This window comes from Papio anubis, chromosome 4 (genome assembly GCF_008728515.1).
Source record: "Papio anubis isolate 15944 chromosome 4, Panubis1.0, whole genome shotgun sequence".
Classification (NCBI taxonomy): domain Eukaryota; kingdom Metazoa; phylum Chordata; class Mammalia; order Primates; family Cercopithecidae; genus Papio; species Papio anubis.
Genome location: NC_044979.1, coordinates 23323950 through 23347399, shown reverse-complemented (window position 1 = coordinate 23347399; position 23450 = coordinate 23323950). Strand labels below are relative to the sequence as shown.

At 46.2% G+C, this 23450-nt stretch overlaps 1 protein-coding gene across 3 annotated transcripts in view; it reads right to left on the bottom strand.

The window, feature by feature from the left end:
* Window positions 1-23450, bottom strand: part of WDR91 (WD repeat domain 91) — a 133105-nt gene that overhangs the window by 83206 nt on the left and 26449 nt on the right. Inside the window, exons 2-3 of one of the 3 annotated variants that reach the window (XM_031665897.1) lie at window positions 19430-19589; window positions 1262-1579 (exon numbers count right to left, since the gene is read on the bottom strand). The gene's annotated coding sequence lies outside the window, so the exon portion shown is untranslated. Of the gene's footprint in view, window positions 1-1261; window positions 1580-19429; window positions 19595-23450 lie in introns of those variants that run through there. The other 2 variants (XM_021936301.2, XM_009203908.4) reach the window with 2 other exon arrangements.

The following is a 23450-nucleotide window of genomic DNA, read 5'->3' as shown; positions in this document are numbered from 1 at the left end:
AGCCTTGGAAAGTAGGTTACAGGGACTGACTCCCCCCACCCAGTGCCAAGCGGTGATGGGTGGCCAGTATGGAGGGCAGAGGAGCCCCTGCTAGAAGGGGCTCCTGGAACAATCACAGATGTTCCCCCTTCCCCCATCCCTACAGCAACGTGTCTCCCCATCTTTCTCCCTGAGGAGAGGCTTTGGCCAAGCAAGGAGAGAGTTATTGGTGGGAGAGGAGGTGTTGAAGGAGGGCATGGCTATTTTTTCTTGCTAGTAGTACCCAGAGTCCATCAAAAATTAGTCAGTGAGCCCAGGAGGCTGAGGCTGCAGTGAGCTGTGGTCATATCACTGCACTCCAGCCTGGGTAACAGAGTGAGACCCTGTCTCAAAAAAAAAAAAAAAGAAAAGAAAAGAAAAGAAAAAGAAATCCAGATTAAGTCCCCTGGAGAAACAATGGAAGATTCTGGAGAAGCCCAAAGCAGCGGTGAGCTCAACTTCCCAGCAGCCTACAGTCTACTCTGGTAGACAAGTAGTCTGGGGTCTGAGCAGGCCAGGTCCAGTCCTGCCACACCTGGACTTAGGTCCTTGGCCCAGTACTCCCTGCCCTACCTGGAAGGGCTCTTCAGTCCCCACCCCACAACTCCTGAAAGGGAGTCTGAAGAGCAGTGGGAAGGTGGGGCTAGGGGACATGTGTGGACAGAGCAGGGGACAGCAGTGTGTGGTGACACCACAGAGGACTGCTGGCTATGTATTCAGCTTTCCTCCTGCTTGGGTAGACAACACTGGGCCACGGTTCCCTGAGCTGGATGAGGCTGGAGCGGCAGGGATACAGAGGAGGGGCAGAAGGAGTGGGGGTGCCCCTCACTGCTCCCAAACACCAGCCTGGTGGGGCGGGCCTAGAGAGGGAGGAGATGGAGAGGCCAGCAGGACCCTCTGCCTCTTTATAGAAGAAGAGAATCGGTCCCGTCGCCTTAGAGCCAGCGGCCCCATGTTTACCCCTGCCCTACCTCAGGCCTGCCCTACCCTGCCCTACCTCAGGGGCGAGGTGAATTCTACCCGGGATGGTGTTGTCCAGAAGAAAACCCAGAAATCCACCAACGAACATGCCCATGGTCAGCAGCACCTGAGCGACCTGGTGCAGCTGGAGAATCCCTGGAGTGGAGACAAAGCGACACATCCATGGGGACCAGGGGCCATGCGGGCTCTGCCCCTGGAGCAGAGACAGTCCAGAGGGCAGGGAACAGTCACCTGTCTGGAGCATCTCGCGGTTCTTACTCACCCAGTTGGGAATAGTGAGCCCACAGTAGATGGAGAAGCCAAAGGCAAAGAGGCTCCTGGACGAGTTCATGTCCACGTACTGCGGGAGACAGGACCCAGAGGCAGGCAGGGCGGTCAGCACCTTCACCGCTGGTTTGCAGAGGTCTGGATGCTTCTGGCTGTTTCTTTGCTCCATTTAGGGGCCGACGTAGTTTCTGGGACCCAGGACTCCCTTCTCCTCCTCCTCTGCCCCAGCTCCGTCCCATCCATCTCAATCCCACCGGCTCCTCTCAGGAGAGGCGCTGCTGCTGGCGTCCCAAGAGCACCTCGCTCGCCTCACCTGCAGATTGGAGATCCCCATAGCGGTGATGACCCCAAACATGACCAGGGACATGCCTCCGATCACGGGGGTGGGATGGTGGCAAACGCAGCCCCAATCTTCCCAAATGTGCCCATTAGGAGCAGCACACGGCCCACGGTGACAATCACTGCCCGGCTCCCCACCTGCAGCAGCCAGGGACAGAGAGTGAGGAGCACCAGCCAGGCCAGGCGCCCCCAAGGCCTCTGCCCACTGCAGGAGCAGCACCACCCCATCCCACACCGCTCTCTCTGCTCCCAAAGGGGGCTTGGGAAAGGATGAAGGTGTGAGCTGGGCACCCGGCCTGTGCCCTCACCTCGCCACTCTGCTGCTCTCATGTCTTCAAGTCCTGGCTCTGATGCTTCTCCCCTAGGAAGCCTGGACAGCAAGGCGAGGGATCGCCCACCAAGGGAGAGTGGCCCAGTGCTCCAGAATGGAGGTTTGAAAGCAGATCCCAGCTCCGCCTCTAACTAGCTCTGCGACTTCGGGCACGTTACCTAATCTCTCTGAGTGTCAGCCTCCATGTGAGCCACAGGGGATTAGTAACACCTACTTCACAAAGCTAAGTCACGTCCTGTAGGTGAAGTGCTTACAACAATAGTAAGCACTGAGTATAGCCGGTGCTCAATAAAGGGCAGAGGTTTTTTGTAAGGGACAGAGGTGTAAAGTTAAGTTCTCTTGTATGATGCTACATCTCTGCGGGTGGCTCATGCTGTTGTCCACTCAGATCATGTGTTTCTATTTCCCCACCAGATCTACTCCCCAAAGATAGGAATCTTGCTCATTTTACCTCCTACAGCCGCACCTTGACCACAACACTTCTGTGGCCATACAGCACCTGATATACACACCTTTAATATATCCTAGAGGGCCAGGGCAGGAAGGAAACCTGGAGGGTGCCTTGTTCAAACCTCTCATTTTACAAAAGAGAAAATCAAAGCCCAAAGAGAGGGAGCAAGGGGCCCAAGGCCACAGGGTAGTCACATTTGCATAACACCAGGTCTCCTGTGTCCAGCCTGGTAATTAGTACCCTGAGTTTTTCTTTTCTTTTCTTTTCCGGAGATAGAGTCTCAATCTGTCACCCAGGCTGGAGTGCAGTGGTGCCATCTTGGCTCACTGCAACCTCCACTTCCCAGGTTCAAGGGATACTCATGCCTCAGCCTTCTGAGTACCTGCGATTACAGTCACGTGCCACTATGCCCGGCTAATTTTTGTATTTTTAGTAGAGATGGGGTTTCACCATGTTGGCCAGGCTGGTCTTGAACTCCTGGTCTCACGTGATCAGCCCACCTTAGCCTCCCAAAGTGCTGCGATTACAGGCATGAGCCACTGCACCCAGCCCCCCGGGTTTTATAAACAGCATTATGAGTTCGCCGACAGGGTGCTTGATTTACACCACATATATTCCATATCCACGTTGCCTGTGACTCTGTCAATGGAGCTACTATTATCTTCGGAAGAGACAGTTAGCAAACAGGCAGGCTAATAAAGAAGAAAGACCATTTCTGATAGCAATCGGTCTTCCACAATGAAGTCACAGGGCAGAGGGTGTCTGGGATGGGAGGCTCTTTGGAGGGCAGTCAGAAAAGGTCTGCCCAGGAGGTGAGAGCTTGGCTGAGACCCAAAGGAAGAGAAGGAGTCATGCACATGAAGATTAGTTTTCAGAGAATTCTAGAGAGGAAACAGCAAATGCAGACGCTGTGGTAGGAGGAGCTTGGGTGGTTTGAGAGCCAAAGGAAAATCATTGTGCCTGGGGGTCAGTGACAGAGGGAGAGAGGGAGGAGATGGGATGTCCTGCAGGGCCTTGGGGGCCATGGAAAGGAGTCAGACTAAAATCCAAAGGTAAGGCATAAGCAAAACATGGCCTATTCCTACCGTGGAATACTATTCAGCCTAGAAAAAAGAAGGAAATTCTGGTACACATTACAGCATGGATGAACCTTGAAGACATTACGCTAAGTGAAACGAACCCATCACAAAAAGACAAATCCTTTATGGTTCTACTCATATTAGGTACCCAGAGTAGTCAAATTCACCAAAAGGAGAATAGTGGTTGCTAGAAGCCAGGGGAGGGAGAAATGGGAAGTTGTTGTTTAATGGGGACAGAGTTTTAATTTTTCAAGATGAAAAGAGTTTACAAGATGTATGGTGATGATGGTTGCATAACAATGTACATATACTTAACACTTCCCAACCATACACTCAGACACGGTTAAGATGGTAAATTTTATGTGTATTAAAAATAAAAAATCCAAAGATGAGAGAAAGCCTCGGTAGAGGGGTTTTAAGCAAGGTAGTGACATAATGAGATTTACATTTCTAAAGCTCCCTCCGTAAAATGTTTCATTAGTATTATTTATTTATTTATTTATTTTGAGATGGAGTCCCACTCTGTTGCCCAGGCTGGAGTGCAGTGGCTCTAAAAAATTTAAGTCTTAAAAAAAAGACTCCTGACTCTGAGGCACTTGGTATCATTCTCCCAAGTTAGGGCTGTTTGTAAATGTTCTTGTTTGAATATCTTATCATGACTCTATTGTTAATGGATGATTTTTTTTTTTTTAAGGCAAGGTCTCACTCTGTCATCCAGGCTGGAGTGCAGAGGCATGATCATGGCTCACTGCAGTCTCCACCTCCAGTGCTCAAGTGATCCTCCTGCCTAAGCCTCCTGAGTAGCTGGGACTACAGGCATGTGCCACCATGCCTGGCTAATTAAAAAAAATTGTAGAGATAAGGTCCCATGCTGGTCTTGAACTGAGCTCAGCCTCAAGCAATCCTCCTGCCTCAGCCTCCCAAAGTGCTGGGATTACAGGTGTAAGCCACAGTGCCCGGCCACAGTAGATGATTTAGATAGTTCTTGAATCTGTTTCTCATTCATTTGTGTCTACTCCCAGCATTTAAAACGGTGGTCCCCAACCTTTTTGGAGGGAAGACAATTTTTCCACAGACTGGTTGGGGTGGGGGATGGTTTCAGGATGAAATTGTTCCACCTCAGATCATCAGACATTAGATTCTCATAAGGAGCACGTGACCTAGACCCCTTGCATGTGCAGTTCACAAAAGGGTTCATGCTCCTATGAGAATCAAATGCTGCTGCTGATCTGACAGGGGGTGGAGCTCAGGCGGTCATGCTCACTTACCCACGGCTCACCTTCTGCTGTACAGCCCAGTTTCTAACAGGCCACAGAGCAGTACCGCTCTGCAGCATAGGAGCTGGGGAGCCCTGCAAAGACCTTCTAATACAGTTTCAATTTTGCAAGATGAAAAAGTTCTGGAGATGTGTTGTACAACAATGTGAACACACTTGACAGTACTGAGCTGTACATTTTAAAACGGTTATGATGGTAAATTTTATATTATATGTCTTTTATGGCAATTAAATTAAAAAAAAAAAAAAAAAACTCTAAGCCGGGCAAGGTGACTCATGCCTGTAATCCCAGCACTTTGGGAGGCCAAGGCAGGCAGATTGCCTGAGCTCAGGAGTTCAAGACCAGCCTGGCCAACACGGTGAAACCCCATCTCTACTAAAAATACAAAAATTACTCAGAGGCTGAGGCAGGAAAATTGCTTCAACCCGGGAGGCAGAGGTTGCAGTGAGCCGAGATAGCGCCACTGCACTCCCGCCTGGGTGACAAAAGTGAGACTCCATCTCAAATTAAAAAAAAAAAAATTCTTACCACTTCGAAAGAACATTTTGTTTTGTTTACAATCTTAACAATTAACTATGGGAACAATTTGTGAGGATCAACCACCGCCCTTTGGATCTGCTGATGGTCTCATAAAGATTGCAGTCACCCACCAATTCCACTTATCATGCAGTCCATTTATCACGGCCTCAGAACCGACTGTTGGGCAGGGAGCCGTGGTACCCCAGAGAAGTGGCAGGAGATCTCTGGCCTTGAGCCTCAAGTCCGCCGACTCACGTGGAGAACCAAGCGGCCAGAGCTCATCGTTGCAAAGATGCAACACAAAGCAATACCTAAAAAGGCCACGAGGGGGAGGTGTGAGTCCATAAATAAAGTGGTCTTTGCACGGGTGCCTCTTTCAGGGTTAATCTAAGCCTTCTAATTGATTTGTAGCCTGCTGTGTCCATGTATCTTTCTTTCCTCTCTTTTAAGGGCCTTATTTTAGAGATAATACATCAAATAAATGTTTGTTCTGTATATTGAATATAGTTTTATGTTCTGCATGAAATGCACTCCCTTTAGCAGAAAAGAAAATATTTGCTGCTTTATACTTATTTGTTCCTCTCCAGCTATGTTTTGGCGTGGTTCAGTGGTCCTCCTGTGGAAAAACGTTCCCCTCGCCTGTGCCAAAGACTTTGAAATCTTGGACAAATATCAAAGAGTCCATGGTGTCAAGAATATAGAATCTGCTTTTCGGGTAGATGCTGGCTCAGCTATTTGCTCACAGATACCACCTATAGCTGTGTGCCAGAGCCATGCAGGAGGACAGAGGTGGGCAGATCTGATGCTAGAAAGACACGATGCCACCAGGTTGCACGTCAGAACCACTGATGGAGCTATAAGAAAATGCAAGGGGGGCACGGTGGCTCACGCCTGTAATCCCAGCACTTTGGGAGGCTGAGGTGGGTGGATCACCTGAGGCCAGGAGTTCGAGAACAGCCTGGACAACATGGTGAAACCCGGTCTTTACTAAAAATACAAAAATTATCCAGGCTTGGTGACAGACGCCTGTAATCCCAGCTACTCAGGAGGCTGAGGCAGGAGAATCACTTGAATCTGGGAGGTGGAGGTTGCAGTGAGCCAGGATCGCGCCACTGCACTCCAGTCTGGGCGACATCTCAAAAAAAAAAAAAAAAAAAAAAGAAGAAAAGAAAAAAGAAAATGCAAGGCAGCAGGGAGGGTCTCTATTGTTCCAAAGCTCACAAGACTTGTGCTGGGAACTGCAGGGGTCCACTGAGATATGTGGAAAGCAATGTGATTAGACATTATCGTTTCTGTGTCACCTTAGAAAGTTTCATCCTGAAGAATTCCTGCTGATCTTATGGAGCTTTCCTGTGAAAAATGGAGAGCCATGAAGAGATTTTAAGCAGAGACTAATCTCATCAGAATTAGGTTCTAGAAAGATCTTTGGGTAGCCATGTGGTAGAATGACATGGGCAAGATCCTGGAAACAGAGAATGTAAGAGGTCATTGTGCATCCAAGTGAGATGATGAAGCCATGGGCCTGGAAATGGAGAAAAGAGGAGAGGAAGGAAGTGGGGGTGTTGAGAAAATAGAACCCGCTGGTGAGGATGTGGGAGAGCAAGAAGCTACGGATAACATGGGTGACTGGGTGGGCCCAGTAAGACAAGGATCTCAGGAGAACTCAGGATGGGGGCACGGGCTGAGCTTCACAGAGGCCACTGAGGGTGAGGTGCCTTTGGGACACCAGACAGGGCTGGTCAGGACACATGTGAATATTCAGGTTTGGAGCTCAGATGCGGGGCTGGGTCAGAGGTAATAAAGCTCCCCGCTACACTTCAGAAAGCCACCAAAGAGCTCTGCCAGGGCCAGTATCGAATTTCTGCCTGTGGAATCGCCATAGGCAAAGAAGGCCAGATGTGGAAGACAAAATCATAGCCCCTTACAGAGGCCCATGCCCTTCTCCCCAAAGTTGTTGGGGTGATCAGACCCAACACCAAGTCATGGGGGCAACAAAGTCTGGTGGAGTCAAAGGATTGAGAAAAGACAGTTTGAGAGAGACAAGTGGGACCAGGGGGCTATCGTGATTGTGGAAGCTGCGAAGGCCCCGAGCTCTAGAAGCCCATGCTATTTATTGGTAATCCAACAGAGAAACAGGTGGTGAGAATGTGGAGGTTGAAAGGGCACGTTGCATTAAGCACATGATTTACAGCTCTGATCGTTTAGCATTTGCTCTGCTACTTGAGATAATGGAAAGCAGGTTCTTTTAACTCAAGATACAGTTGATCCTGGGAGAGCAAGGAGCCAGGGAGTCTAGACACATTCCAGAGCCACGAGCCCTGGAGTCTATCCAAGCCATGAGGGATTTTATGCCCTGGGCTTAGATTATGGTGCGTCAGGGTAGCCTTCCACCCTTTAGCACAGAGCCTGGTGTTCCAAAGGCCACAAGGGGTTTTAGACCCTGGACCCTAGACATGTTCGAAGACTCTTTTACATTATGTCAGACATGCAAGCCCTGCCTCAGCTTCTCCCAACACTCAGCTTTTCCCAACACCTGTGAATCTGTTTTCCTTTCTTTTCTTTTTCTTTTTCTTTTTTTTTTTTTCTGTTTTCTTTTTTGTGTGTGTGTGACAGAGTTTTGTTCTTGTTGCCCAGGCTGGAGTGCAGTGGTGCAATCTTGGCTCACTGAAACCTCCGCCTCATTGTGAATACAAATAGGATAATAATAATGAGCAGTGATGATGAATTATAGGTAACAACTTTGATGCTTTTTAAGGTTTGACAACATTCATGAAAGTCTTTGTAAACCACAAGAGTTTACCAATATCCAGGATCTCCATTATTCTTTCTGGGTGATTCTCCACCAAAGAGAACGTACATGGCACTCCCTCCCCAGGGAGCACTTACATGGCAGAAATCCCGCAGTGGATCCTGGCATTACTGCCTGCAGAATCGAAGAGGGGCAGGGCCACCCGGGAGATAGCTGGAGCAATGGCCAAGGGGCCGATGAAACCCATGAGAAAGCCAAGGAGGCCTGAGAAGCCCACCAGCATCTGGACACAGGAAGTGACCATGACGGCACCCTGCAACTTAACGGGAGAAGTGTTCAGGACTGTGGGCCTCAGCGCAGCCCAGGCCACCGTAACAGTCTGGGATGCTGCAGCCCCTCAGCGCGGCCCAGGCCAGCCTAATAGTCCGGGATGCTGCAGCCCATGGTGAAATATTGTGACCCCTAGGTGGTTCCTAGACAGTGCAGGGGCAAAGCTGGACCCCAAAAGAACTGAGAGGACAGCTCTGATTTCACTCCTCCCTCCAGTCTGTATTTCCAACTGTGTGTTGGACTTTTTCGCTTAACAAAGCTTTTCAGGAAATAGGCTTCAAAATTAATTCTTGATTGTAGTCACAATGATGATGATGTTGATGACTCCCAACACTAGCCCACTTGGTCACGATTGAACATCTTGCTGCAGCATTTTTCTGTTTTCCTAATTTCTATTGCAGAGGTAGGCAAACTTTATGTTTTTGGGTGTTTTGTTTTGTTTTGTTTTGTTTGACGGAATCTCACTCTATCACCCATGCTGAAGTGCAGTGGCACGATCTCAGCTCACTGCAACCTCTGCCTCCCTGGGTTCAAGAGATTCTCCTGCCTCAGCCCCCTGAGTAGCTGGGATTACAGGTGTGTGCCACCACGCCTGGCTAATTTTTTTGTATTTTTAGTACAGACAGGGTTTCACTATGTTGGTCAGAGTGGTCTTGAGCTCCTGGCCTCATGATCTGCCTGCCTCAGCCTCCCAAAGTGTTGGGATTACAGGCCTAAGCCACCATGCCCGACTATGCAAACTTTTTCTGTAAAGGACCAAAAAAGTGAATATTTTCGGCTTTATACCCATACGGGCTCTGTCACTTTTCCAGACAAGATGTGAAGAAATGAGTGTAGCTGTGTTCCAATAAAACTTCGCTTATAGACACTGACATTTGAATTTCAGATAATTCTGATGTGTCATGAAATGTTCTTCTTTTGATTTTTTTAACCACTTAAAATGTAAAACCATGCTTAGTCGTGGGCTGTCTGCTCTAAAGGAGGTGATGGGCCAGATCTGGCTCCTGGGCTGCAATTTGCCAACTTATCTGTGGATTAAGTTTGCTTTATTTCCCCTTTTTATTTTACTTGTTTGGATGTTCGATTTGTTATTTTATTCTTTTAGAAGTTGCTCACAACTTTTTAATGTGAATTCTTCACTTAACAATGTCCACGGGTAAATAAAATGTCAGTCTCCCATCAAATAGTACAATGACCTTAGAAAACTTGAACTTCTACCACCATTCTGCTGTTGTCAAATATTTGTTTTGTTTCTACTGCCATTGCTCATTATTGTTTTTATTCCATTTTCCTACAATTAGTGCTTATTTAGATTTACCTAGTACTGTGAAGTAAATGTTTATGTTCCCTCAAAATTCATATGATGGTGTTTGAAGATGGAGGCTTTGGGAAGAAACTAGGTTTAAATGAGGTTGTAAGGTGATATGGTTTGACTGTGTCCCCACCCAAATCTCATCTTGAATTTTAGCTCCTATAATTCTCACATGTTGTGGGAGGGACCCGGTGGGAGAACTGAATCATGGGGTGGTGTCCCCCATACTGTTCTCATGGTAGTAAATAAGTCTCACAAGATCTGATGATTTTATAAGTGGTTTCCCTTTTCACTTAGCTCTCATTCTGTCTTGTCTGCCGCCATGTAAGATGTGCCTTTCGCCTTCTGCCATGATTCTGAGGCTTCCCCAGCCACCTGGAACTGTGTGAGTCCATTAAACTTCTTTTTCTTTATAAATTACCCAGTCTTGTATATGTCTTTATCGGCAGCGTGAAAACAGACTAATACATAAGGGAAAAGCCCCTTTGATGGGCTTAGTACCCTTATAAAGAGAAGAGATTTTTCTGTCTCTTCTCTCCTCTCTCTCTGCATGCACCAAGGAAAGCCTTTGTGAGGACACAGCTAGAAGGTGGCCATCTGCAAGCCAGGAAAGGAGCACCCCTCAGAAGCTGACCATGTTGGCATCCAGATCTCAGACTTCCAGCCTCCAGTACTGTGAAAAAATTAATTTCAGTTGTTCAACCACCCAGTCTATGGTTGGTTTTTGTTTTGTAAAGGCAGGGTCTCACTATGTTGCCCAGGCTGGTCTCGAACTCCTGGACTCAAGCAATCTTCCGGTCTTAGCCTACGAAGTAGCTGCGACTATAGACATATACAGGCACTGCACTCAGCTATAGTGTTTTGTTGTGGCACCCCAAGCTGACTAATCCACCTATGTTTTCTATCCGTATGCTCCTCTGCTCACTTATAGCTTCTTTTCCACCACTCTTTCATTCAAGATTCCATTTCCTTTTTCCTGAAGTTTAGCTTTTAGTAATTATTTCAGTAAGGGTCTGTGACTGATAAACTCTTAGTCTTTGTTTACCTGAAAATGTCTTTATTTTGCTACCAGTGTTGCCTGATGTGGGATTCTACAGTGGGATAGAATTCTAGGATGATAATATTTTCTCTTAGCATTTTGAAAATATTCCATTGTCTTCCAGCCTTTACCGTTGGTAGTGAGAAGGCTGCTAAATGTCCAACTGCTATTCTTTTGTAGGTATTTTTTTCTTTCTTACTACTTAAAAAATTTTTCTCTTTGTATTTGTATTGCAGTTTCATTATGATATATCTAATTGTAGATTTAATTGTTTATTACACTTGAGACTACATGTGCTTTTAAAATCTGAATATTCATATTTTTCATCTGTTCTAAAATATTATTAGCCATTATGTATCTTCTAATACTATCACTTTTCCATTTTCTCATTATCACCTTCAGAAATTCCTACTAGAAACAAGCTGGACTTCTCAGTCTAGCTTCACATTTCTTAACTTTCTGTTTCATATTTCCCATCCTCTATTTCACATTTCCCATCTTTTTATCTCTCAGGGCTGCATTCTGGATTATTTCCTTAGACAATCTTTCAGTTCATGAATATATCTTTAGCTGTGTCTAAATGCTGTTTAAATCATTAAATGCATTTTTAAATTGCAATGACTTTATTTGATTTTATTACTAAACTTCTGTTTGGTTCTCTGTTCAAATTTCCTTGTTCTTGTTTCATTTTGTCTTCTAGATTATGGTTTCTATTGCTTCTTGACTCTCTTTAATTATTTTAAACATATTGATTTAATATCATCTTTTAAATTGTTCTATTAGCTCTTGATTCTGCTGATTCTCTCTCATAATACATTATTACCTTGTGTGAAATGACAAAATTTATGTCTGAACTCATCTTCAGGGGAATTGTTTTTTCCCCCGTGTCTTACATGCTTTAGAATGTCAACATATCCCTAAAGAATAATTGTACATTTTCTTCTGTGAGAACCACAGGTATTTTATTGACAGGACCAGTTTTAGCTTTAATTTCTGAGCTGGCACATCTTTCCACCACACCCATATGTGTTCACACGTTGTAGAGTTGGAGTCCTTATTTTTCATGCAACTCCATGTTCTAACACTTCCCACAGATCTCTAGGAAGAATAAAACTTTCCTTGTTTATTCCCTGGGATGGTGGGATTATTATTTCACCCATTCACCGAAGCAGGTGCTCTTCCAGATCCCAGTTGATCATTACAACTCAAGCTCCTAGCCTTTGGTTGTATATCTGGGTCTGATTCTTTACCCAACCATCATAAGCCCCATGATCCTGGCTATAATTCCCATCTTTGTTTCTAGAAAGTAACGTTTTCCCTTTGGTTTTGAACTTGATTCTGGATTTAATAACAGTTCATCCAGCATTTTCAGGTGTTGGTAATGTTTGTGGGTTCTACGTTAGCTCAAACTACCATGATACTGGAGGATGACGTTTAAATTGGTCTAAGGTGTTGAAAACTGAATTTGCCGTTTCTGCCCACGGTTTTCCACTTTTACTACAACCACCATTCCCGCAAAAGAGAATCATCATTCACTTTTCCCTCTCCACTACTTCTTGCATCCCAAATGAGTAATGATGTTCCTATTGGTTCCGTATTGCTGACACTTTCATCTGTGGCTAGCGTCGTGCTGTACAATTGGTCGGCTGACCGTCAGTGGTTTCAAGCCTTGAGATGTGTGTGGATCAGTATAACTTAGTGAAACATGGGAATCTGTCTTCCCTTCCAATAGGCTGACTCGGTGAATGAAACCAATCAATCCTCAATTAATAAGATGAAGTTGAAATTAGCAAGAACTTTTTCGCGTTTACAGCACTGGTGAAAAACATTGGCCCAGCAGAGGGAGCTAAAATACCACAGATAAGACCCTAGGTTTGTGGCTCACTGTGTTGGACACTTGGGGGCAGTGTGGGTGAAGATGGCTCCCTTACACCTGGGCCCTGTGTTTCAGAGCAACGACTGGCAAACTTTTTCCATAAAAGGCCAGATAGTAAATATTTTAGAATTTGTAGGCCACATATAGTTTCTGATGCACGATCTTTTTGTAAAACAACCTTCAAGAACATTCTTAGTTCACAGGCCATAAAAATAAAAAAACAGGTCACAAGCTGGATTTGGTCCAAGAGCCACATTTTGCAAATTCCTGCTTTAGAGGACTCTACATATCACAGGCACAAAAGTAAACAGCAAATGTATTAAAGAAAATAAGAATGCCTCTGTCACTTGGAATCTAGTCTTCAGTGCTGGCAGGGCATGACCCAAATCCCTAAACATCCACTCTCACTACTGATACTGTTCAGGCCCCAGGAACATTCTTTTCCACAACTATTGTCCACTATCCTCAAAACACAAGGCAACTGCTTCTAAATGCACTGACGTTTTTTGTTTTTGCATTTTTGGACAGTCTTGCTCTGTTGCCCAGGCTGGAGTGCAATGGCACAATCTCAGCTCGCTGAAAACTTTGCCTCTCGGGTTCAAGTGATTCTTGTATCTCAGCCTCCCCAGTAGCTGGGACTCCCCAGTAGCTATGTGCCACCACACCTGGCTAATTTTTGTATTTTAGTATAGATGGGTTTCATCATGTTGGCCAGGCTGATCTCAAACTCCTGACCTCTGGTGATCTGCCCGCCTCAGCCTCCCAAAGTGCTGGGATTACAGGCATGAGCCAACACACCCGGCCATACTGAAGTTTTTTTAGTTGTTCCATTGCAGTGATAGAGGCAGACATTGCATTAAAATACAGGAAGGATTTGAGCAGCAGAAGGGCTTAACTAGGAGTAAAGATGAATTCACTTGTCAGATCTTATTTCTTGGGAAGTAGGAAGGCAACAGATTCTTACATAAGGAATCGTAGTTCTCAGCAGGGCTGAGTGTAGGGAAACCCTGCCCTGGAATCTAGCAGAGCAGATGCTCAGTTTTAATTTGAATTTACCAAAGCCAAGTATAGGCTCCCCGGGGGATAGCAAAAAGCAACAAAAACAAGAAACCCCACAAACTCACAAGCCGCATGTGTGCTGTGATTCATTCTATTGATGATACGATATGAATAGACTTCGCTGAAGAACTTCCTGATTTGGAAAAGGTAGTGCAGCACATACCACTCTGAGATTGGACAACTGACCTGGCAAAACTCCAGGTCCCACCAGCTTGACAAGTAAAGGCCTTAAGTATATCTTGGTCTGGAGCTACATGGAACAGTTCTTTAAAGCTTGAAATGCCTTGTTAACGCCAGGTCCACCCTGAGATAAAAAAGAAGGATAGGCATTTGATGAGGTGATTGAGTCTGCTTACATCTGGGTGTACTTTTGGACTATATGTCAGAGTACAGGCACATGCAAAAAGGCTGTTGTTGAAAGTAGCAAAGAGTAACAGAAAGTTCTAGCTGAAATTCACAAGTTAGGGCTCAGATTTGTCTATTGCATTCTCACAGGCACAGTGCTCCTGAGCTACGGGAAGTGTTGGTGATGGAGTCTACGCTGAGTGAGGACTGACCCTGCAAAAGGCAGGTGTCCAGCACTGCCATGGGGCTTTTGCTGCAGATGTAGCCCAAGGCAGCGACTCAACCACTCTCCCTTTGAAAGACCATTACCAAGCAGTCCACCACTGGGCACTGTTTGGGATTAGACCACTAATGAATAAGCAAATAAGTCTGAGATCAGAGATGTCAGTTGTGTCTTGAGGGATGTCAGAAAGACATTCAAATGAGGACCAGCCTGATAAACAAAATGTATGGATTGCAGGGAAATAGTTATATTCAGGAAAAGAAAAGACAATTACCCAGGAAGGATACATAAGATCCACAAGCAAGTGATTTAGTCCCCATCTCCTAGGGCAGCCATAACCTCACAGTATAATCTAAATCCAGCAACAGAGGCTTGGGCCCCATTGTATAAATCTTTGAATTCAAAAGCACTAGTTGGCATCTTTCTGAAGGTGGAACTCAATTAACTGGGAAAGATTGGAACTAGAAGAATGCAACATTCTGTCCAGCCAACAGAAGACCCCTGATAGAAGTACGGCAAGTCTAAGTCAGGCCAATGGACCAAGGTATGTATGATGTGTTAACTTTGCACATGTAAATCCTACCAGCAATTATACCATATGTAATTACATAGATTCCTGGGCCACAGTCAATAAACTAACTGATCTGGCAAGTGAATCACAGAAAACGCTATTTATATATCTTCCCTTTCATGGGACAGGACTTCATGTTTAAATTTTAGAGACTGATTGTTCATGTTGATGCCCCTTAGTCTTAAAAAGAGGAGGGAAGTAGCCAGGTGCGGTGGCTCATGCCTGTAATCCCAGCAATTTGGGAGGCCGAGGCAGGTGGATCACGCAGTCAGGAGATCAAGACCATCCTGGCTAACAAGGTGAAACCCGGTCTCTACTAAAAAATACAAAAAATTAGGCAGGCGTGGTGGTGGGTGCCTATAGTCCCAGCTACTCGGGAGGCTGAGGCAGAAGAATGGTGTGAACCTGGGAGGCGGAGCTTGCAGTGAGCCGAGATCGGGCCACTGCACTCCAGCCTGGGCGACAGAACAAGACTCCGTCTCAAAAAACAAAAAAAAGAGGAGGGAAGTATATCTTTGAAAGTAGTCACTAGAGTCCACGAGATGACACCTTGGGCCACAAGCCATGCACACAATGCTCACAAACAACATAATCCCCACCTCCATCTGTTGCCACTTGTGTCACCCAGGATGGTCCAGATTGTTAACAGCAATGGGCTCCTGTGCCTTTGGTGGGGAAATACACTTTGAGGGTTTATGGCCCATCACAGAGCTGGCAGGCTGCCTATCCTGGACATATCACAGAGCAAGGGAAATTTAGACTTTTTAAAAACTGGTATTGACAATGTTTCTGGTTTGAGCTTTGCCCATTCTGCAACTAAAGATCTGACCCAGAGTACTATAAAAAGACTGGCAGCCCAGATCATCCACCAACATGATATCAACTTACACATCAACAGCTCAAGGATCACTTTTCACAGCATGAACAGGGCAAGAGTAGACCAAGAAATACAATATCAAATGACCTCTTCATATTTCACATCACTTCTGCAAAGCAGCACAATTTTGAAAAAATTGGAATGTGTACTTGAAGCAACAAAATGTTGGTGACAAAGGCACAGAGGCCTGGCTTTCCAGGGTAGGAAGAGCACGAGAGCAAGTCAACAGTGGACCATTGTCTAAGGCATAGGTTAAGAAATGGAGAGATAAGGAAACCTTTCCAGGACTAGGGATTTGATTGTGTTCCCTAAAGTGGGAATAATATAAATTAATTTAATTTCACTTGTTGGAACCCTGAAGGCATTTATCAGCCGTATTGAAAAATCTGGTAGTTTCAAGAGGCACCCTACCCAGTGAAGAGGACCCAGTTACAATATACTTATTAAGTTATTTGAAAGTATCTTGGGAAGGACACATGAAGTAGGTTTAACAGTGTTACTTTTGCTGCTCACTATTTGAAGGATAGCAGAGAAGGAATCCAATACTCCTCCTTTAATAGGAGCAAGGGAATGGACTTAGGGATCCCAATGGGGGAAAAAAAGATGGTAGGAGAAAGAACTGGAGTCACCAGAAATACTGCTGTACCAAATGATGCTACTTTTGCCCTTTATCTTTAAAATAAGTTGCTAGTAAAATTATTTCTTAGCAATATTTTTAGATATGTCTTCAGTCTTAGATGAGAGATGATGGCATCAGAGTTGATTCTACCAAACTGGAACACATTTAATGTTATTGTCTTGATAAAACTGGGCCCAGAGTACACTTGGCTGAGCTGGATAGGCAAGCAGGAGGGACCGCTGTGAATGGAGCCAATTCCTAACGTGATGCTGGCACATTAGGACATGGTCTGTTGCTTGAACTTTTATCTTAGATGAAGATTTGCATGATACTCAATGAAATGAAAATCATGGAAGTGGTGATATCTGACAAAGTCTATATCAGGATATTTAACTCCGGTCACCAGTTAATGTGGTAAGCACAGGGAAAAAATGACCCAAGGAAGTCAAGCAGAACTACAAGTTGAGGAGGGACCATTATACTTAACTCTAAAGCATCCCAACAGCGTCATAAAAAAGCTACAAATGTACCACCAGGATGGCTACAATAAAAAAGATAGAAAATGTTTGTGAGAATGTAAAGTAACTGGAGCTCACACACACTGCTGGCGGGAGTGGAAGTTGGAAGATCCGCTTTGGAGAGGTATTTAGTAGTGCTTACTAAAGGTGGACACATATGCATTCTATGACCCAACCAATGCTAAGTACACGTTCAGAGGACGTACATATATCTGTTCACTTAAGCGCAAGTACACAAATGTTCATAGCAATACAATTTACAATAGCAAATAACAGGAAACCACCCTTAAACACATAATTTGGATAACACAGAATTGATAAACTGCTGTCTATTTACATAATGGAACATTATATAATGAAACATTATTCAGCAATGAGTATGAATAATCTACCACCACACATAACAATATGGAAGAATCTTGCAAACATAATATTGAATGAATGAAGTCGCACACTAACGAATATGTACTGTGTGGTTCCACAATGTTCATAAACAAACAAAAATAATCTGTGGTATTAGAAGTTGGGATAGTGGTAACCGTTATGGGAGGGGTGACTGAAAGGAGGCATGATGGGGCTTAAGGGGTGTTGTTAATGCCTATTTCTTGAGCTAGGTTACATAGATCAGCTCAAATTTGAAAATTTATTGTGTTCTTTGCTTTATGCTTGTAAGACTTAAATTAAAAGTTTATTTTATGGCTGGATGCAATGGCTCACACCTGTAATCTTAGCACTTTGGGAGGCCGAGGTGGGCGGATCACCTGAGATCAGGAGTTTGAGACCAGCCTGGCCAACATGACAAAACCTCATCTCTACTAAAAACACAAAAAATTAGCTGGGCTTGGTGGCACATGCCTACAGTCACAGCTACTCAGGAGGCTGAGGCAAGAAAATCGCTTGAACCCAGGAGGCAGAGGTTACAGTGAGCCGACATGGCACCACTGCACTCTAGCCTGGGTGACAGAGCAAGACTCTGTCTCAAAAAAAAGAAAAAGTTTATTTTAAAAGGTACTAGTTCAAACTTTGGAAGCAAGGAGGGAAAAATCAAACTAGAGCAATATTATCAAGCAGAGTAACATTGTTAGGCACTGAGATGTTTTGTGGATCCTGTTCCTTCTTACTGGTCAAATATGGGTAGGAATAGGAATCTTACTATTGTTTTCCGTCTTCCATGTTTGTCCTTTGTATTTCCCATATGGGAGACTGGCAATTGTTGAAGCAATGAGGCTACGAGGACACTCAACGTGGATCAAGGTGGGCTGTAGGATGGGCCCTGCCTGGTCTAAGGCTTCTTGGCTTGGCTCCCAGATATATCTAGGGAACCCACCCTGCTCTAGGTCCATAGCCCTAAGTTCTGGAACATCCTTGGTCCAGTCCCAGTGATACCGGGGAGTTGGTACAGAAGGTCTTAAATGGGGGCCGTATTCATGCCTGAGCAAACTGCATCGGACTGGGCCCCACCTTCACGCTGTGCTGTGTAATGCTTCAGAGCAGGGGGTGCTGGGCACGGCTCCAGGCCAGCCCATGCACAGATGCCATGGCCCTAGGGGTTTCAGGTTGAGCTGGGAAGTAGATGGTTAAGGTTCCCTAAAGATCTCAAGTGACCTTCATTCTCTCACAGTGTACCACCTACAACTGCACCCCACCCACAGGCCACCCCTCCACCTGCCCACTTTGGGTGAGGTTGCCCAGGTCTGTCCCTAAGCCTGTGGTGATCTCTCTGCCAAGAATCCTGAGTGTGCTAACTTTCTTCTCGACCCTTTAGATAAGCCAACCTGGAACACTGCTGACTTTCAGAGCCTGCTCCAGGCCACCAGTTCCTCTCCCCAGATGATACAATTGAGTTTAGCAAGGGTCATGCTTCATGGTGGGATAAACACAGGGGCACAACTCTCCAAAATGGGCAAGCTAAGCTGTCAGCGCCCACTAACCGAGTGGTGCTGAGCCCTAGTCTGGCATGTTGGACCTCCCATTAATCTGAGCCCACTGTGGACATTTATCAATATGGCACTTGTACATCTATTAAAAACTTGTAGTAGAGTGCCTGGAAAACTCTAAGTGCTCAGTAACCACGACCTGTTGCTACCACCACTACCACCACCACCATCATCCCCACTACCACCATGATGTGTCTCTCTCCTTACAGTCCCAACACAACGCTTGGAACCTGCCAGATGTTCAACTAATGATGTTTAGTGAATTAATATAAAGCGGGAGTACTACTCGCTGCCCTCTCTACTTCCTGGGACTGGCTGGAGCAATGCTTGAGCTCTTCCTCCTTGATACATGCAGGAGTGTTTCCAAGAACACCCATTTTCACTCTCCATCCTTTCCATTGGGCAGCCCAGTGCCTCTCCTGCTCATCATTCTGTTTTATTTTCTTCATTGCACTTATAATTCGCTGAAATTTGCCTTTTCCATTTGCTTATTAGCGTCTTTCTCTCTCCACCCTACCTCACCACACATGTCCACTAGAACGTTAGCTCTGTAAGGGCAGAATCCTTCTCTGTCTCATCTACCGCAGTATCTTAAAGTCCAGGATCTTGCCTGGCAGAAAGTTGGATAAGGAATGTTGAACGAATACATGCACTCAGGAGTCCCTGTTGCAGACACCTCTCCTGCTCCCAGCCATCCCCCTTGCTCTGTTACCTCTCGGATCCTCTTCTGCCATTTCTCAGTGAATTTTGGAGAGTTGGTGTTCACCTGGCTGGCATTGAGTGTCCACTCAGGGCAATTCCAGGTGGGAAGGGAGAGCATGGCCAGAGAAGTTACCACAAAAACAAATGCACCTCCCCGGAGAACGGGCAGCCTGGAGGGAGGGAAAGGACGCAGTTACCCATGAGGTCCTCTAGCACTGGCCTGTCACTGGCCCCAAGGAGGGCCTTCAATCCGAAGTCCTAGCCCAATTTATTTATTTGTTTTTTATGGATTTATTTTTTTGAGATGGAGTTTTTCTCTTGTTGCCCAGGCTGGAGTCCAATGGCACAGTCTCGGCTCACTGCAACCTCCGCCTCCTGGGTTCAAGCAATTCTCGTGCCTCAACCTCCTGAGTACCTGGGATTATGGGTGCCCACTACCAGGCTCGGCTAATTTTTGTATTTATAGTAGAGACGGGGTTTCACCATGTTGGCCAGGCTGGTCTCGAACTCCTGACCTCAGGTGATCCACCCGCCTTGGCCTCCCAAAGTGCTGGGATTACAGGCATGAGCCACTGTGCCCGGCCTAGCCCAATTTAGAAGCAAACCATGACCCCTCTGTTCTCAGTTGCAGAGAGATCCTACCAAGCTTCAAGGCAGACCCATGAGCCCTGTCAAACTTTGGACAGGGAGGAGAGGGAGGCAGGGAGGCAGGGAGGCACCCAGACCCACACCTGGGCCTGGAGATGCAAACTCAGGAGGAAGGAGTCAGGCCCTGAGAAAGAATCTGGGGATGGCATGGAGCTCAGTGAACACACCTAGTGGGTGCCATTCTCTACCTCAGTCCCAGAGAACCCTCCCCAGGCCCCAGGCCCACAGCAGAGCTCCCATACCTGCAGTGCCCAGCAGTCGATTCTCCCACTATCAAGAGCTGCACAGCTTAAAATCTGGGTTGCCAGTTTTTTGTGTGTGTCTTCAGAAACCAAGAGCAATCCAAGACCTTCAGGCTCCTTCTTTTAGCAGGGCAATAAGATATGTCCTTTGTCAGGGCATGTTCCCAGCCCAGCCCTCCTCACTCCTGCTGGGCTTCTTACTTTGGCCTCTGTGAGAACTTCTAGCAGTGCCTGCCCCACCTGCCTTCCTACTGAGGTCAAGGCAACATGGTAAGTCAACCTCCAGCCACCCCTCTTACTAGAGGGTCAGAGGCTATCAAGGCTTGCGGGGCCTGTCAGCTTTGGATATTAGAATTTGAGGGTAGGAAGGTGGGACAGAGGGACCATGGCATCTTGACTGCATTTGTCACTTTGGCCCACCTAGTCCAGGTCCTTTTTCTGAATACTAGAAGGATATTTTTGAATCAGTGCTTCATGAAGAAAGCATAAAGGATGATTCTTGAGAAGGAACACATCTTATGTGAAGGAAATATAGTTTATGAAAGAGTTTTGCTGCTGAAATGGACTTTGTGAGCTGGTGAACATTAGGATGCATGATTCCTGGGCATTGCCCGGGCAAGTCCATGGGCTTGTCTGGGAATGGGCCCAGCATGGGGATTGCCTAAAAATCCTCAGGTACATCTAATGTGCAGCCATCCATGAGAACAGCTGGTCTAGAGTCACAAATCTAGACCCACAAAGCTCCACAAGAGAATGGAGCACAGTACATTGTGTACACGGGGTTGGAACACAATGGTGCCGCTATGTATATGTGTGTAAATGTGTATATGTGTGTGCATATTTTTTATTTTAAAATTACGAATCTGTCTGCTGTCTGGGAGGTGTGCCCTACATTTCAGGTACAGGAGCAAAGTCAGACACAATCCCTGTGACAGAGGTTTCCTCTCTAGTGAGGAAGGACAAGTATGTCATAGCAAACGCTGATTAAGTGCTGTAAAAGGAAATTATACAGTGCTTTGCAAGCATGTAACAGAGAGCATTGTCCCAGTTTAGGATGATGGAGATAAGGAACTGACGGGGACAGGAGGCAGAGAAATTCTAGGCAGAAAAGGGCAGGTCCCTGGTGAAAACCCCACCCTCAAGCCAAAAAGCCTGAAACTGCGGTCCGAAGTGAGAACTTCTATCCCTGTTTTCCCGCTTGAATGTTGCTTTTTCCTAAACTACCCATGGTCCCACCCCGCCCCATCCTGTGCCTATAAAAACCCCAGACTCAGTCGGAGAGGAGCAGAGACTGTGGCTGGATGTTGGAGAGAAACGGCTTGACTTCAGAGGGACAGCTTGATGGCATAACTTCAGGGAAGAATCCAGCCAGAGACAGCTGGACTTCAGAGGAGGATTGCCTACCCCCACCCCCAGTCCCCTTTTCAGCTCCCCTTCCTGCTGAGAGCCATTTTCATCAGCAATAAAATCCCCCATATTTACCATCCTGCAACTTGTTCACGTGACCTCATTTTTCCTGGAAGCTGGACAAGAGCTCAGGAGCCACAAGTGTGGATACAAAAGGCTGTCGCACCAGCCCTTTGTCCTCACTAGTGGAGGGCAGCTGCCTCACACGAAAAGGCAGAGGGTCCACTGAGCTGTTAACACTTAAGCTGTCTGTGGATGGCACAGCTAAAAGAGCACCGTACCACACTCTCTGGGACTTCGGGGGTCACAGGCACCCCCACCTGGATGCTGCTGCAGGGCCCACCTGGAGTTTGTTCCTGCCAGTGCTGAAGCAGCCAGCTGGTTCCAGCACTCATCACTCCAGTTCCCACCTCATTTGCTTGCATGCTGCCTCCCATGAGGAGTTGAAAGTGGTGGGCTGAGTAACTGAGGCACCCCTGCTGTGAGTCCTGCAAAGGGGTCAGGGAAATATCCTGCTTTAGAATATCCTGCTTCAGGCCTGAGATGTCAAAGGGACCATGTCTGACTTTGCCCCTCATAGTATCCATCGTGCCAGAAACATAGCAGGCATTCCGTAAATGTGAGCATTGACTGCCTCTGCTCTCAGTGGCTCTCCCCAACCCTGACCTCCACCTCCAGCTGGTTATCATTTGTCAAGTGCCACAGCCTTGCTGGCTTCCTAAGAAAGTTAACTACTCCTTTCTCCTGCTACCACATCACTTAGAATGTAACAATATGAACACACTGGTTTTAATTACTTATTCACATCTCTAATTCCCTTTTTAAGACTCTCATCTCCTTGAAGGCAAGAACTATGGGGGAATCCCAGTGTCCATGTGTGGCGGGCAATCTTGCAGCATGAGAGTAAAGGTTGCTAGTACTTCGGTTTCAGGACTTACTAATGCTACAGCATTGAGGGTGGAGGTCGTGCCTACAGGAAACTGACAGCATTCAAAGCCTTCCAGTTATGAAGATGCAGGGATTCCCAACCTACAAGGAGTCTTCTCCAGGGAGACAGATGCCCTGGGTTGCTCCCAGAATACGATACTAACATCGCCTCCATTTTCCAATACACCAAAACTGCTCACCTCTGGGGAAGGTATAAGTCACTTAATGCTATGGACCAAATGTGTGTATCCCCCAAAATTCTTATATTGAAGCCTTACCCCCCAATATGATATTATTTGGAAGTGGGGCCTTTGGGAACTATTTAGGTTTACATGAGGTCAGGATGGTGACGCCCTCGTGATGGGATCAGTGCTCTTCTAAGAAGAGACTCTTTCCCCTCCCTACCCCTGCCATGTAAGGACACAGCACAGAAGGTGGCTGTCTGCAAGCCAACAGAGGGCCCTCACTAGAGCCCGACCGTGCTAGCACCCTGATCTCAGACTTCCACCCACCAGAACTGTAATAACATTTCTGTTGTTTCAGCTATCCAGTCTACTGGCTTTTGAGCAGACTAAGACACTTAGCAAACAAGATGGAATGGGAAACAGGTGAGTCACTTAATCTGTCTATGCCTGAGTTTCTTCCTCTGTACAATAAGCCTAATAATCATACCTGCCTCAAATAGTGTAGTGAGCATTATATGTTTTGTAAGTCATACGGTGCTCATTCATGGATCACCCATACTGTTATTATCTTACAGGAAGGGGGAACAGATGAGGTATTGGGCTGGGCCCCTGTGTTCAGGCT